At 48.6% G+C, this 13282-nt stretch overlaps 1 protein-coding gene across 1 annotated transcript in view; it reads left to right on the top strand.

Moving 5' to 3' along the window:
- The first annotated feature begins 8196 nt into the window (after positions 1-8196).
- Positions 8197-13282, top strand: part of OCM2 (oncomodulin 2) — a 31625-nt gene continuing 26539 nt past the window's right edge. Inside the window, exon 1 of the mRNA XM_055292389.2 lies at positions 8197-8435. The gene's annotated coding sequence lies outside the window, so the exon portion shown is untranslated. The remainder of the gene's footprint in view (positions 8436-13282) is intronic.

Genomic DNA, 13282 nt, shown 5'->3' with positions numbered 1-13282 from the left:
GCACTCCAGCCTGGGCAACAGAGCAAGACTCCGTCTCAAAAAATAAATAAAATAAAATAAAGAGTTTGGGGAGCTACAGAGAGGGGATACCAGAGTTATTTCGCCCTGGGCTGTAGTCATCCTTATTGAAATCTGACTTTGTTCATTCCATGGAATTTGGGGAGGGGGGTGCGTATGGAATAAATGTGTCTGGGATAGCTGCATTCAGCACTGCACACACCCAGCTAGGGAAATAGATCACCTTCTCAGGACAGCTTGATCCAGCTGCCTGCTTGGGGTCGGAAGCAAAGACAAACCGGGACCTGCACAAGAAGTCCCGTCCCCTGGATACAAACAGGGGGAGGGCGATGGCAGCACCTGGCTTCTTATGACATGCAGATATCAGCTGGCCACGTGAAGCCCCATTTCAACACCTTCAGAGGCCATCTGCCAAGCACATCTATTCTAGATTCCACAGCTGTGATCACATGCACTGAGTGGGTGTGAAGAGCTGGGCGTCCAGGACTTTCCAGCCCAACCCCGCTGGGTCTTTCTTCTTGGCCCCAGTCTCTGGCTTCTGTTGATGTGGCTGCGAGGACAAGTTCTCTCTCCCCATGTTCAAGACTGTCACACCATCCACGTGCAGTGTGAGGTCGGCCTTTCCTGGGGTGGCTGAAGAATCAGTGTGCAATTTGCAGTTGACGTGTATTATTATATTATATTATATTATATTATATTATATTATATTATATTATATTAATTTACATACAGACTGTTGCTCAGGCCGGAGTGCAGTGGCTATTCACAGGTGTAAACCCACTGCTGATTAGCACGGGAGTTTTGACCTGCTCCATTTCTGACCTGGACCAGTTCACCTCTCCTTAGGCAACCTGGTGGTCCCCCGCTCCTGGGAGGTCACCAATGAATGCCAAACTCCTGGGGTCGACCGATCCCCTCACCTCAACCTCCCAAGTAGCTGAGACTACAGGCATGAGCCACCATGCCCAGCGCAGCTGACATTTCTTATGTGCACCCAGAAATGTCATCCTGGTGACCAAGGAGAGAATATGATGCCCCCTGTTTATAAGAGCCCAGTGCCCACGCTATAATGGGGTTACCAAGTGTCTATCAATGCTCACACAAAAAGTCTTCCATGAGAAGGAGTGAAGCTCAGCCGGGCACAGTGGCTCACGTCTATAATCCCAGCACTTTGGGAAGCAGAGGAGGGAGGCTTGCTTGAGGCCAGGATTTTGAGACTAGCCTGGACAACACGGTGAGACCCAACCCGCCCCCGACACACACACACACCCAAAAATTTAAAAATTAGCCTAGCATGTTTGCTAGTGCCTGTGGTCCCAGCTACTCAGGAGGCTGAGTAGGGAGGATTGCTTGAGCCCAGGAGGTCAAGGCTGCAGTGAGCTATGATAACATCACTGCACTGCAGACTGGGCAAGAGAGCAAGACCCTGCCCCTAAAAAATTAAAACACTAATAATAAAAATAAAGAGGCCAGGTGCGGTGGCTCACGCTTGTAATCCCAGCACTTTGGGAGGCCGAGGTGGGCGGATCACGAGGTCAGGAGATCAAGACCACGGTGAAACCCCATCTCTACTAAAAATACAAAAAATTAGCCGGGCGTGGTGGCGGGCGCCTGTAGTCCCAGCTACTCGGAGAGGCTGAGGCAGGAGAATGGCGTGAACCCGGGAGGCGGAGCTTGCAGTGAGCCGAGATCGCGCCACTGCACTTCAGCCTGGGTGACAGAGCGAGACTCTGTCTCAAAAAAAAAAATAAAATAAAATAAAATAAAAATAAAATAAAATAAAATAAAGATCACCCAGGCAGCTTAAAACTCAGGTTATCCCGGTGGTCAGTGCTGCGAGGGATTGACCATTAGCATTGACCAGTGTCTTCAAGAAGCTTCCATCAGAGGCTGCAAAATGGTACCCACAGGCCAAGGCCGGCTGTAGATTGCCTTGACTGGCCCATGAAGAGTTTGAAAATAATTGTAACTAACTGCCAATATTCAAACATTTGGAGATTTCCTGTGGGAAAAAAAAATCTGCATTTTCCAATTCTCTGGCCACGCGGAGCCCACATTCGGGCCTAGTAAGTGCCCAAGAGCTGGGCTACAAATGCAGCTACCCCCTTAGAGTTGGCCTCGGTGCCCACAGGCCTCTCTCCCAGGGGCGGGGTCTGCTCAGGCCTGTGGACACCTCTCCAGCCCTGCTGGAAAAATGCAATTCCCGGAGTGTGTTCTGACCAGGAAGGACTCCTCAGAGCTCCCGAGGAAGGCATGGGCCCCTGGCCTGAGGCTCACTGCAACTGTCCCAACCCTGTCACCACCTCCGGGCTGTGGTTTGGTTTGGTTTGGTTTGGTTTTAGAGACACAGTTTGACTCTGTGATCCAGGCTGGAGTGCAGTGGTGCAATCGTAGCTCACTACGGCCTTGAATTCCTGGCCTCAAGTGATCCTCCCGCCTCAGCCTCCTGCGTAGCTGGGACTATAGGTGCCCACCACCACATCTGGTTCATTTTTAAATTTTTTTGTAGAGATGTTGCCCAGGCTGGTCTTGAACTCTTGACCTCGAGCAATCCTCCTGCCTCAGCCTCCCAAAGTGCTGGAATTATAGGCTTGTGTCACCCCACCTGGCTGATTTTTATTTGCCTATTTATTTATTTATTTATTTATTTTTGAGACAGGGTCTCATTCTGTCACCCAGGCTAGAGTTCAGTGGCACAATCATAGCTCACTGCAGCCTCAAACTCCTGGCCTCGAAAGACCCTCCCACCTCAGCCTCCTGCGTAGCTGGGATTACAAGTTCATGCCTCAACACCTGGCTCATTTTTAAGTTATTTGTAGAGATGGGATCTTGCCATTTTTCCCAGAGTGGTCTTGAACTCCTGGCCTTCAACGATCCTCCTGCCTTGGCCTCCTAAAGTGTTGGGATTACAGGTGTGAGCTGTTGCACCAGACCCTGGTGTGTGTCTATGAGGGACTTCCCCACACATGACCTCACCTGACCCTCACAGAAACCATCCAGAGGGAAAAGGGACAAGGTCATTACCTGCGGGGGGAGAGCCCTTGGGCCGGGTAAATGGCGCAAGGTATGGGCTGAAGCTTCCCTTGGGAGGGATGGGACATAGGTCATGGGACAAGGTGATGTGGCCTGGACACTGTGGGGCACTTTCTGATCCTGGGTGAAAGTAAGGACATAGGAAGGATGGGAGCGTGGAGTAATAGCAGAGTGGGTGAGAGGAGAAAGTGGGGGCCCAGCCTGAAGACGGAAGGGGACAATGGTGGGAGGTGATGGGCAGTGGAGATGCCAGCCTGGCCCAGCCGGGACTCAGAGCTGTGGCAGCGGCGCTCCCTGGTGGCCGTGAGGGCGCCTGCTTCCCCTTCCCTGGAGATTTGATGGCAACATCATGGCAGAAATGATTCAAAGCTGAGCAGGTGCCAGGCACCGTTCAATGTCCACAATACATGGGTGTTTCTCTTTTAAAATTTTTATTTAAAAGATTATTTTAAAAAATTTTAACAGGCAATTTTCCTTGGGTCTTGAAGTCATAATTTCTTTTTCTTTTTTCTTTTTTTTTTTTTTTTCTGAGACAGAGTCTCATTCTGTCACCCAGGATAGAAGGCAGGGGCAAAATCACAGCTCACTGCAGCCTCGACCTCCCGCCTCCCAGGCTCAAGCAGTCCTCCCACCTCAGCCTCCCGAGTAGCTTGGACTACAGGTGCACACCACCACGCCCACCCAATTTATATATTTTTTTATAGTGATGACATCTCACTGTGTTGCCCTGGCTGGTCTTGAACTCCTGCGCTCAAGTGATCCTCCCGCCTCGGCCTCCCAAAGTGCTGGGATTACAGATGTGAGCCGCCACACCCAGCCTGCGTGGGTATTCCTACAAAATCTTAAGTATCTCTCACAGCAACCCTGTGATTGCCACTATTCTCACTATCCCTTTTCACAGCTGAGGAGACCCAGGTTCTGAGAACTGAGGACAGTGATATATCCCATGCAGTGCTATACTGGGATTTGAGCAACCCAGGCCCACCTCAACCCACTTCAAAAACAAAAGTAGGCCAGGCGCAGTGGCTCACGCCTATAATCCCAGCACTTTGGGAGGCTGAGGTAGGAGGATCACTTGAGCCCAAGAATTCAAGACCAGCCTGAGCAATAAAGTGAGACCTCATCTCTACAAAAAAATTTTAAAAGCCAAGTGTGGTGGTGTATTCCTGTAGTCCCAGCTACTAGAGAGGCAGAGGTGGGAGGACTGCTTGAGCCAGGGAGGCAGAGGTTGCAGTGAGCAGTGAGTAGAGATCATGCCACTGCACTGCAGCCTAGGGGACAAAGCCAAACCCTGTCTCAAAAAAAAAAAAAAAAAAAAAAAAAAGAAGAAGAAGAAGAAAGAAAGGAAGGAAGGGAGGGAGCGGAGGGGAGGAAATAAGTCAGTCACAAAGAGGCAAATATGGCCGGGTACAGTGGCTCACACCTGTAATCCCAGCACTTTGGGAGGCTGAGGCAAGTGGATCACTTGAGGTCAGAAGTTTGAGACCAGCCTGACCAACATGGTGAAATCCTGTCTCTAACAAAATACAAAAAATTAGCTCAGCGTGGTGGCGCACTGCACTCTAGCTTGGGCAACAAGAGCAAAACTCCAAAAAAAAAAAAAAAAGGCAAATACAGCATGATTCCACTTACATAAGGTACCTAGAATAGTCAAACTGATAGAGACAGGAAGAAAGTAAAATGTTGGTTATCAGAGCCTGGGGGTAAGGGGGATGGAGAGTGAGGGTTAATGGGACAGTTTCAGTTTGGGAAGATGGAAAAGTTCTGGAGATGGATGGTGACGGTTGCACAATATTTTGTTTTTTTCTCTCTCTTTTTTTTTTTTTAAACAGAGTCTCGCTCTGTCGCCCAAACTGGAGTACAGTGGCACGATCTCGGCTCACCGCAACCTCTGCCTCCCAGGTTCAAGCAATTCTCCTGCCTCAGCCTCCTGAGTAGCTGGGATTATAGGTGCACACCACCAAGTCCAGCTAATTTTTGTATTTTTAGTAGAGACGGGGTTTTGCCACATTGGCCAGGCTGGTCTTGAACTGCTGACCTCCTGCCCGCCTTGGCCTCCCAAAGTGCTGGTGTTACAGGCGTGAGCCACCGTGCCCAGCCCGGTTGCACAATATTTTTGATGTAATAAATGCCACTGAATTGTACCCTCAAAAATAGCTAAAATGGCAAATTTTATGTTATGCATATTTTACCACAATTAAAAAAAAAAAAAAAAGCAAGAGTAGGATCCACTCCCAGCCGGGGCTCTGGCCCTGGCCCCGCCCCACAGTGGAGGAAGGTGCTTCTCTCCCATGAAGGTGGACGTGCTTTGACCAGGATTTTGAGCGTGTGGTTTTTCCTTTCCTTAGCCCAGGCCTTGACCTTCTGTGACAATCTGCTTTCCTCTTTCATGTGATTTTACTTTCCCAGACTGGAACATTCGCTTTCTGTTCACTTTACTGAACAACTCCTAGACATCCAACCTCTCTCTGTCCTCTCTTCCCTGAAGCTTCCTTGGCACACAACACACCTAGGCAAGCCTGGGTGGGTACAGGAGTGGTTCACCCCATCCCTGGAACAGGCTCAGGGGCTTTCGGGCATAAAGGCCTCCTCCCTGGCTTGATGGTCAACCTGTGCTCAGTGTCACATCCATCGAATGACTTTGTATTTCCCAGCTTCTCTTCCACCCCCACTCTCGGGAGAGGTCAGGCCCTTCCAGCCGAGAGTGGGGGTCAGTGTGGACCTGAGATTTGATGTATACTCTAAGCTTGGAGAAAAAAAATGGTTAAAAAGTCCCCCAAGGGCAGCAGGAAATCAGGCTCTGGCCCCAGATGCATTTGTGACGAAAGGGATTAGACTCTTTGCAGCTCCTGTTAAAATCAGCCACCGCATCCATGGGTTGATCCAAGAATTCTCTGCAAAGTCTGTAAAATTCCATCCTTGGTCTTCTTGCTTTAATGACAGTCTTTCACATTTTTGTCCTAACGTGTTCCTTCTCAGCCTGATTTTTTAACAAACTGGCAACTTTGAAATGTAAAACAGTGAAATCTAGAATTTTCTCCCAGAGAAAACTTTTCCAGAGAGAACTTCACACACACACACACACACACAAACACACACACACGCCCATCAGTTGAGAACCATATGCTAAGAGCAACTATGTTTACTTTACAAAAGAATAATGTCTTGGCTGGGCTTGGTTCATGCCTGTAATCCCAGCACTTTGGGAGGCCGAGACAGGCAGATCACTTGAGCTCAGGAGTTCGAGACCAGCCTGGGCAACATGGTGAAACCCTGTCTCTACAAAAAAAATTAGCTGGACATGGTGGCACGTGCCTGCAGTCCCAGCTACTCGGGAGGCTGAGGTGGGAGGATCGCTTGAGCCTGGGAAGTGGAGGTTGCAGTGAGCCAAGATTGCGCCACGGCACTCCAGCCTGGGAGACAGTGAGGTGCTGCCTCAATAATAATAATAATAATAACAACATCATCTTGAAATATCCATTTCTGTCTCTTTCTTGCCGCTGGAGACAAAAGAGTGAGCCAGGTTGCAATTTTTTTTTCCCATTCTTCACTCCTGGAGACAGCCAGGCCACTGGGTTCTGAGCTCCTTGTCTCCAGGGAGTTAAGATGAAAATGCTAGAGTCAGTTTGCTTCAAGTCTCAGCTCTACCATTTGCTAACTTTGGGTAAATCATTCAAGCCTCAGTTTCCCCATCTGTAAAACAATGAAGATTATCAACGTAATTACATCCTTCGTGGAGTAGACAGCAGACTACAAGGATGTCTCGAGACCAGCAGAGGCAACATAGTCTTGCTGTGTCACCCAGGCTGCAGTGCAGTGGTGCGATTATAGCTCACTGCAGCCTCGAACTTCTGGGGCTCCAGGGATCCTCCTGCCTTAGCCTCCGAAGTAGCTGCGACTACGGGCGCACACTTCACGCCTCACTAACTTTTTAACTTTTTCATAGAGATGGGGTCTCTCTGTGTTACCCAGGCTGGTCTTAAACTCCTTGCCTCAAGCATTCCTCCTGCCTCTACCTCCCCAAGCAGTGGGATTGCAGGCGTGAGCCACTGTGCCTGGCTAATTTTTAAATTTATGGCAGAGACAGGTGTCACACGATATTGCCCAGGCTGTCTATATTTTCATACGGTCATTATTCCCCATGTTAAACTTAGAGGCAAAGTCTTATTATTATGGTTGTAGTTGAGAAAACCTGGGCTCAGCAGTTTAACAAGGTTTGTCTGAGGTCAGCCAGTTTATGGCACACCTGAGTTGGGACTTGGACACCCCCACCCCGCACCACCACCGCCCACCAGCTCTTCTGTGAGTTACAAGATGCTGCCTACATAATGCAAAATATCCACAGTAAATTACAGCGAGGTGAGGTTGGAGCTGTAGTCTGCATGACAAAGCAGTCTTTAACGCACAAACACACACTGCAGTAATCACCACGTACAGTATTCCCCTGTGAGAGTTAGCTGGCTTTTAGGTTGAAAATAAACTGATTCTCTGAAACAAGAAACATGTCAGATTGCTTTGCCAAAAAGAGATTCAGATACTTTTTTTTTTGAGACAGTGTCTTGCTCTGTTGCCCAGGCTGAGTGCAGTGATGCAATCATGGCTCACTGCAGCCTCGGCCTCCTGGGCTCAAGTGATCCTCGTGCCTCAGCCTCCTGAGTAGCTGGGACCACAGGCATGCACCACCACACCTGGCTAATTTTTTTATTTTTTGAGGAGATAGAGCCTCACTATGTTGTCCAGGCTGATCTTGAACTCTTGGTCTCAAGCAGTGCTCCCGTCTCAGCCTCCCAAAATGCTGGGATTACTGGGATTACAGGCGTGAGCCATAGCACCTGGCCTCAGACACATAGGACGAAATCTCCAAACTGCTTCTCTATAAAGGACAGACGGTGACTCAAGAATGTGAGCTTCGCTGGTTGCAGTGGCTCACGCCTCTAATCTCAGCACTTTGGGAGGCCAAGGCGGGTGGGTCACTTGAGGTCAGGAGTTCAAGACCAGCCTGGCCAACATGGTAAAACCCCATCTCTACAAAAAATACAAAAATTAGCCAGGCATGGTGGCAGGTGCCTGTAATCCCAGCTACTCAAGAGGCTAAGGCCGGAGAATCGCTTGAACCTGGGGGGCGGAGGTTGCAGTGAGCCGACATCACACCATTGTGCTCCAGCCTGGGTGACAGAGTGAAACTCCATCTCAGAAAGGAAAAAAAAAAAAGAAAAAAACGTCAGTTCAAGGAACCTGACCCTCACGCCATCTTGTTTCCAGCTTGGGCGTTTATTTCCTTGTTTATTTGTGTTTCTTTTCTGCTTCCCCAGAAAGCTGACTTCATGAGACCGAGGATCTCGTTCATTGATCGATGCTGCATTTTCAACATCTTGGATAACGAGGTTGGTGAGATTAATGAAATCCCGCCCTCCAGGGCCGACCCACAAAGAGCCTCTTTATGAAGAACGTGCTCCTGAACTCCGCTCCAGAACCAGCTTTTGAAAAGAAAAATCTGAGAAAATTTGACCTCAGTTAAACTGGTCCGAATGCCTGAGCATAACCAAATCTTTCCTCATTCACGCTTCCCTTGGACCATGTTTAATTTGGTTGCTGATGATCATACTTGTTTTAGTAAGGGTGTCACTCTACCTTGGGTGAAGATTTGGGTTCTGTGGATTGATGTTATTTTATTTTATTTTATTATTTCATTTTAATTGTTTTTATTTTATTTATGTTATTTTATTTTTTACTTGAGACAGGGTCTCACTCTGTTACCCAGGCTGGAGTGCAGTGGTGTGATCACAGCTCACTGCAGCCTCAAACTCCTGGGATCAAGTGATCCTCCTGCCTCAGCCTCCCGAGTAGCTGGCCACAGATGCATGTCAGCACGCCCAACTATGTTTGGTTTTTTTTGTTTGTTTTTTGTTTTTTTTGGTAGAGACAGGGTCTCGCTATGTTGCCTAGGCTGGTCTCTAACTCCTGGGTTCAAGCCTAACTCAGACTCCCAAAATGCTGGGATTGCAGGTGTGAGCCATCAGATGTCGTGATTTAAAACAAAACCCTCTTCTGTGTTTGACACGGGGCCTTTCCACTGATGCTTGGGCTCTCTGCCGCGGTGCCGCGGTTCTCACCCTGGGATTTTTAGTCTCTCTGACGTGCCTTCCTGTGGTGACATCTATAGGCAGCTGTGTAATTCATGCCCACAAAGAAGGACAAACCGAGGAGGCTGGAGAAGTCAGGGTTCCTCTGGAAATAAATATTCTGTATTCTGTTGCATGCACACATATATGCACTTTTTTTTTTTTGAGATGGAGTTTTGCTCTTGTTGTCCAGGCTGGAGTGCAATGGCATCATCTCGGCTCACTGCAACCTCCTCCTCCTGGGTTCAAGCGATTCTCCTGCCTCAGTCTCCTCAGTAGCTGGGATTACAGGCGCCCGCCACCACCATGCCTGGCTAATTTTTTTTTGTATTTTTAGTAGAGATGGGGTTTCACCGCATTAGCCAGGCTGGTCCCAAACTGCTGACATCAAGTGGGGCACCCACCTCAGCCTCCCAAAGTGCTGGGATTACAGCCACTATGCTTAGCCCATATTTTCCTATTAGCAAAAACCCTAATACTTTATATAGCCTCTAACCCACAATTTCCCTTCCAGGAACTTAAAATGTTTACAGAAATTGTGGAGATCTCCCCTACTTATGGCCAAGATGGATAACCCTTCTTGCCTTAAATACCTACAACTGTACAAAACACATGAAACAGCAGTTTGTTTTTGTTTTTGAGAAGGGTCTTGCTCTGTTGTATAGGCTGGAGTACAGTGGCAAAATCAGGGCTCATGGCAGCCTCAACCTTCCAGCCTCAAGCGATCCTCCCACTTCGGCCTCCTGAGTAGCTGGGACTACAGGTGTGGGCCAGCATGGCTGACTAATTTTTATAATTTTTGTAAAGATGGGTTTCCACCACATTGCCCAGGCTGGTCTTGAACTCCTGAGCTCAAGCCATCTGCCCACCTCAGCCTCCCAAAGTACTGGGGTTACAGGTCTGAGCCACCAAAACTTTAATTCTTTTTTTTTTTTTTGAGATGGAGTCTTGCTCTGTCACCCAGGCTGGAGTGCAGAGGCACCGTCTCGGCTCACTGCAACCTCTGCATCCCCAGTTCAAGTGATTCTGCTGCTTCAGCCTCCCGAGTAGCTGAGATTACAGGTGCTCACCACCACTCCCAGCTAATTTTTGTATTTTTAGTAGAGATGGGGTTTTTGCCTGTTGGCCAGGCTGGTCTCAAACTCCTGACCTCAGGTGATCCGCCCGCTTCAGCCTCCCAAAGTGCTGGGATAACAGGTATGAGCCACCACACCTGGCCAACTGCTCCCTTTTGACCAATAGTTTGGGACTGTGATTTTTAAAAAGATTTAATTCTTTATATAGCTTTTAACTCACCCTTCCAGGAACTTAAAATGTTTTATTTTTTTCTTGAGACAAGGTCTCACTGTGTCACCCAGGCTGGAGTGCAGTGGTGTGAACATCGCTCACTGCAGCCTTGATCTACTGGGCTCAAGCAATCCTCCCACCTCAGCCTCCCGAGTAGCTGAGACCATAGGCGCACATTGTCATCCTTGGCTACTTTTAGTATTTTTATTTTCTTGTAGAGATGGGGGTCTTGCTGTGTTGCCCAAGCTGGTCTTGAACTTCTGGCCTCAAGCAATCTTCCCACCTCAGCCTCCCAAAATGTTGTAAAAATTGTGGAGACTTCCCCAACTTATGGCCAAGATGGATTAACCCTCTTGCGTTAAATACCTACAAAACCGTACAACACATACGCAAAGGCAGTTTTTAGACACCGGTCAATAGGCGGCACCAAAGACCGTGATCTCTGTTAGGGGAGAAACCAATGAAGCAAAGTGTTTCCAGGTGCCGCGGGAGGAGGGCAGCCCGGCAGAGCCCAGTGGTCTCCCTGAGTGCAGGAGACAGAGCTGAAAGTGTGAGCAGGCCTGGCCAGGTGCGGTGATTCACGCCTGTAATCCCAGCACTTTGGGAGGCCGAGGTGGGTGGATCGTTTGAGGTCAGGAGTTCGAGACCAGCCTGGCCAACATGGTGAAACCCTGTCTCTACTAAAAATACAAAAAATTTAGCTGGGCGTGATGGTGCATGCTTGTAATCCCAGCTACTCGGGCGGCTGAAGCATGAGAATCACTTGAAGCTGGGAGGTGGAGGTTGCAGTGAGCCGAGATTGTGCCACTGCACTCCAGCCTGGGCCATAAAGCGAGACTCCATCTTTAAAAAAAAAAAGAGTTTGAGCAGGCCACAGCAGCTGTAATTTGCAGGATGGAATCCCACAGAAGAGATATGCAAAAGAAAACAAACAAACAAACAAAAACAAACTCTGCAGCTTTGCAAAGGAAACCTCTTGACTCTGAAGCTGAGTGGGATCAGCTCACACGTGGAGGAAATTACCCGAGCAAGACCAGGGGAAGGAATCACACAATAGAAACAGGAGAATAATTCCAAAGTCCACAAAAAGCTGGGAACCGTTCATGTTCCCAGCAGGCAAAGTGAAAAACCTCATAATACATGGTGCATTGAATGAAGGGTTCAGAGGGGTATTGCCTTCGTGGTACGGCAGAATTGGCCCTAGACTAAGGGTTGCTCTAGTTCCACAAGTCTCAAAAGGACCACGCATCTGGGCACGGAGGCTCACGCCTGGAATCCCAGCACTTTGGGAGGCCAAGGCAGGTGGATCACCTGAGGTCAGGAGTTCAAGACTAGCCTGGCCAACATGGTGAAACCCCTGTCTTTACTAAAAATACAAAAATTAGCCGGGCGTGGTTGTGCGCACCTGTAGTCCCAGCTACTCAGGAGGCTGAGGTGGGTGCATCACTTGAACCCAGGAGGCAGAGGTTGCAGTGAGTCGAGATTGTGCTACTGCACTCCAGCCTGGGTGACAGACCGAGACTCCCTCTCAAAAAAAAAAAAAAAAAGAAGAAAATAAAATAAAAAGGATTATGCTATTTCCAAGTCACTTAACCACATCCCAGAACAAAGCTCAAGGATGTATTTTTTAAACAGAAGAATATTCAGCACCCAACCAGGTAAAATTCAAAGTATCTGGTGTCCAGTAAAAAATTACCACGCATGGCAGGAAGTGTTGGCTCACACTTATAATCCCAGCACCTTGGGAGGCTGAGGCAGGAGGATTGCTTGAGGCCAGGAGTTCAAGACCAGACTGGGCAACATCATCTCTGCAAAAGTAAAACTAAAAACTTTGCCAGGTGTGGTGGTGCACACCTATAGGCCCAGCCAGTTGAGAGGCTGAGGTGGGAGAATCGCTGAAGCCCAGGAGGTTGAGGCTGCAGTGAGCTATGGTGGTGCCACTGCGCTCCAGCCTGGGCAACACAGCAAGATCCTGTCTCTAAAAAATAATAATAACCAGGTATGCCAAGAAGCAAGGATTATACCCCAGGAAGAGGAGAAAAACCAGTGAAATGAAATGACAGAGATAGAATTAATAAAGAGATTAAAACAGCTACTACAACTATTTGATATGTTCAAGAAGGTAAATGAAAACATGAGCATGTTGCCTCACACCTGTAATCCCAGCACTTTGGTAGGCTGAGGCGGGCCAATCACGAGGCCAGGAGTTCGAGACCATCCTGACCAACAAGGTGAAACCCCATCTCTACTAAAAATACAAAAATTAGCTGGGCGTGGCGGTGCACACCTGTAATCCTAGCTACTCAGGAGGCTGAGGCAGGAGAATCGCTTGAACCCGGAGGGTGGAGGTTGCGGTGAGCCAATATTGCAGCATTGCACTCCAGCCTGGGCAACAAGAGCGAAACTGTCTCAAAAGAAAAAAAGAAAAAAGAAAACTCGCTGGGCGTGGTGGCTCACACGTGTAATCTCAGCACTTCCTGAGGCCGAGGCAGGTGGCTCACTTGAGGTGAGCAAGGTGTCAGAGCCCCAGCACCAGGAAGTGGTTGATTGGAGGGTTGGTAAAAAGAATTTACTGACATCAGGCTGGGCATGGTGGCTTACATCTGTAATCCCAGCACTTGGAGAGGCCAAGGTGGGTGGATCACTTGAGGTCAGCAGTTCAAGACCAGCCTGGCCAATGATGGCCAGGTGAAATGTAGCGATGGTGTAACCCCATTGCTACTAAAAATACAAAAATTAGCTGGACATGGTGGTATGGGCCTGTAATCCCACCTACTCAGGTGGCTGAGGCATGAGAATTGCTTGAACCCAGGAGGTGGAAG

Source organism: Symphalangus syndactylus, chromosome 9, assembly GCF_028878055.3.
Source record: "Symphalangus syndactylus isolate Jambi chromosome 9, NHGRI_mSymSyn1-v2.1_pri, whole genome shotgun sequence".
Taxonomy (NCBI): domain Eukaryota; kingdom Metazoa; phylum Chordata; class Mammalia; order Primates; family Hylobatidae; genus Symphalangus; species Symphalangus syndactylus.
This window is presented reverse-complemented; position numbering and strand designations above follow the sequence as displayed.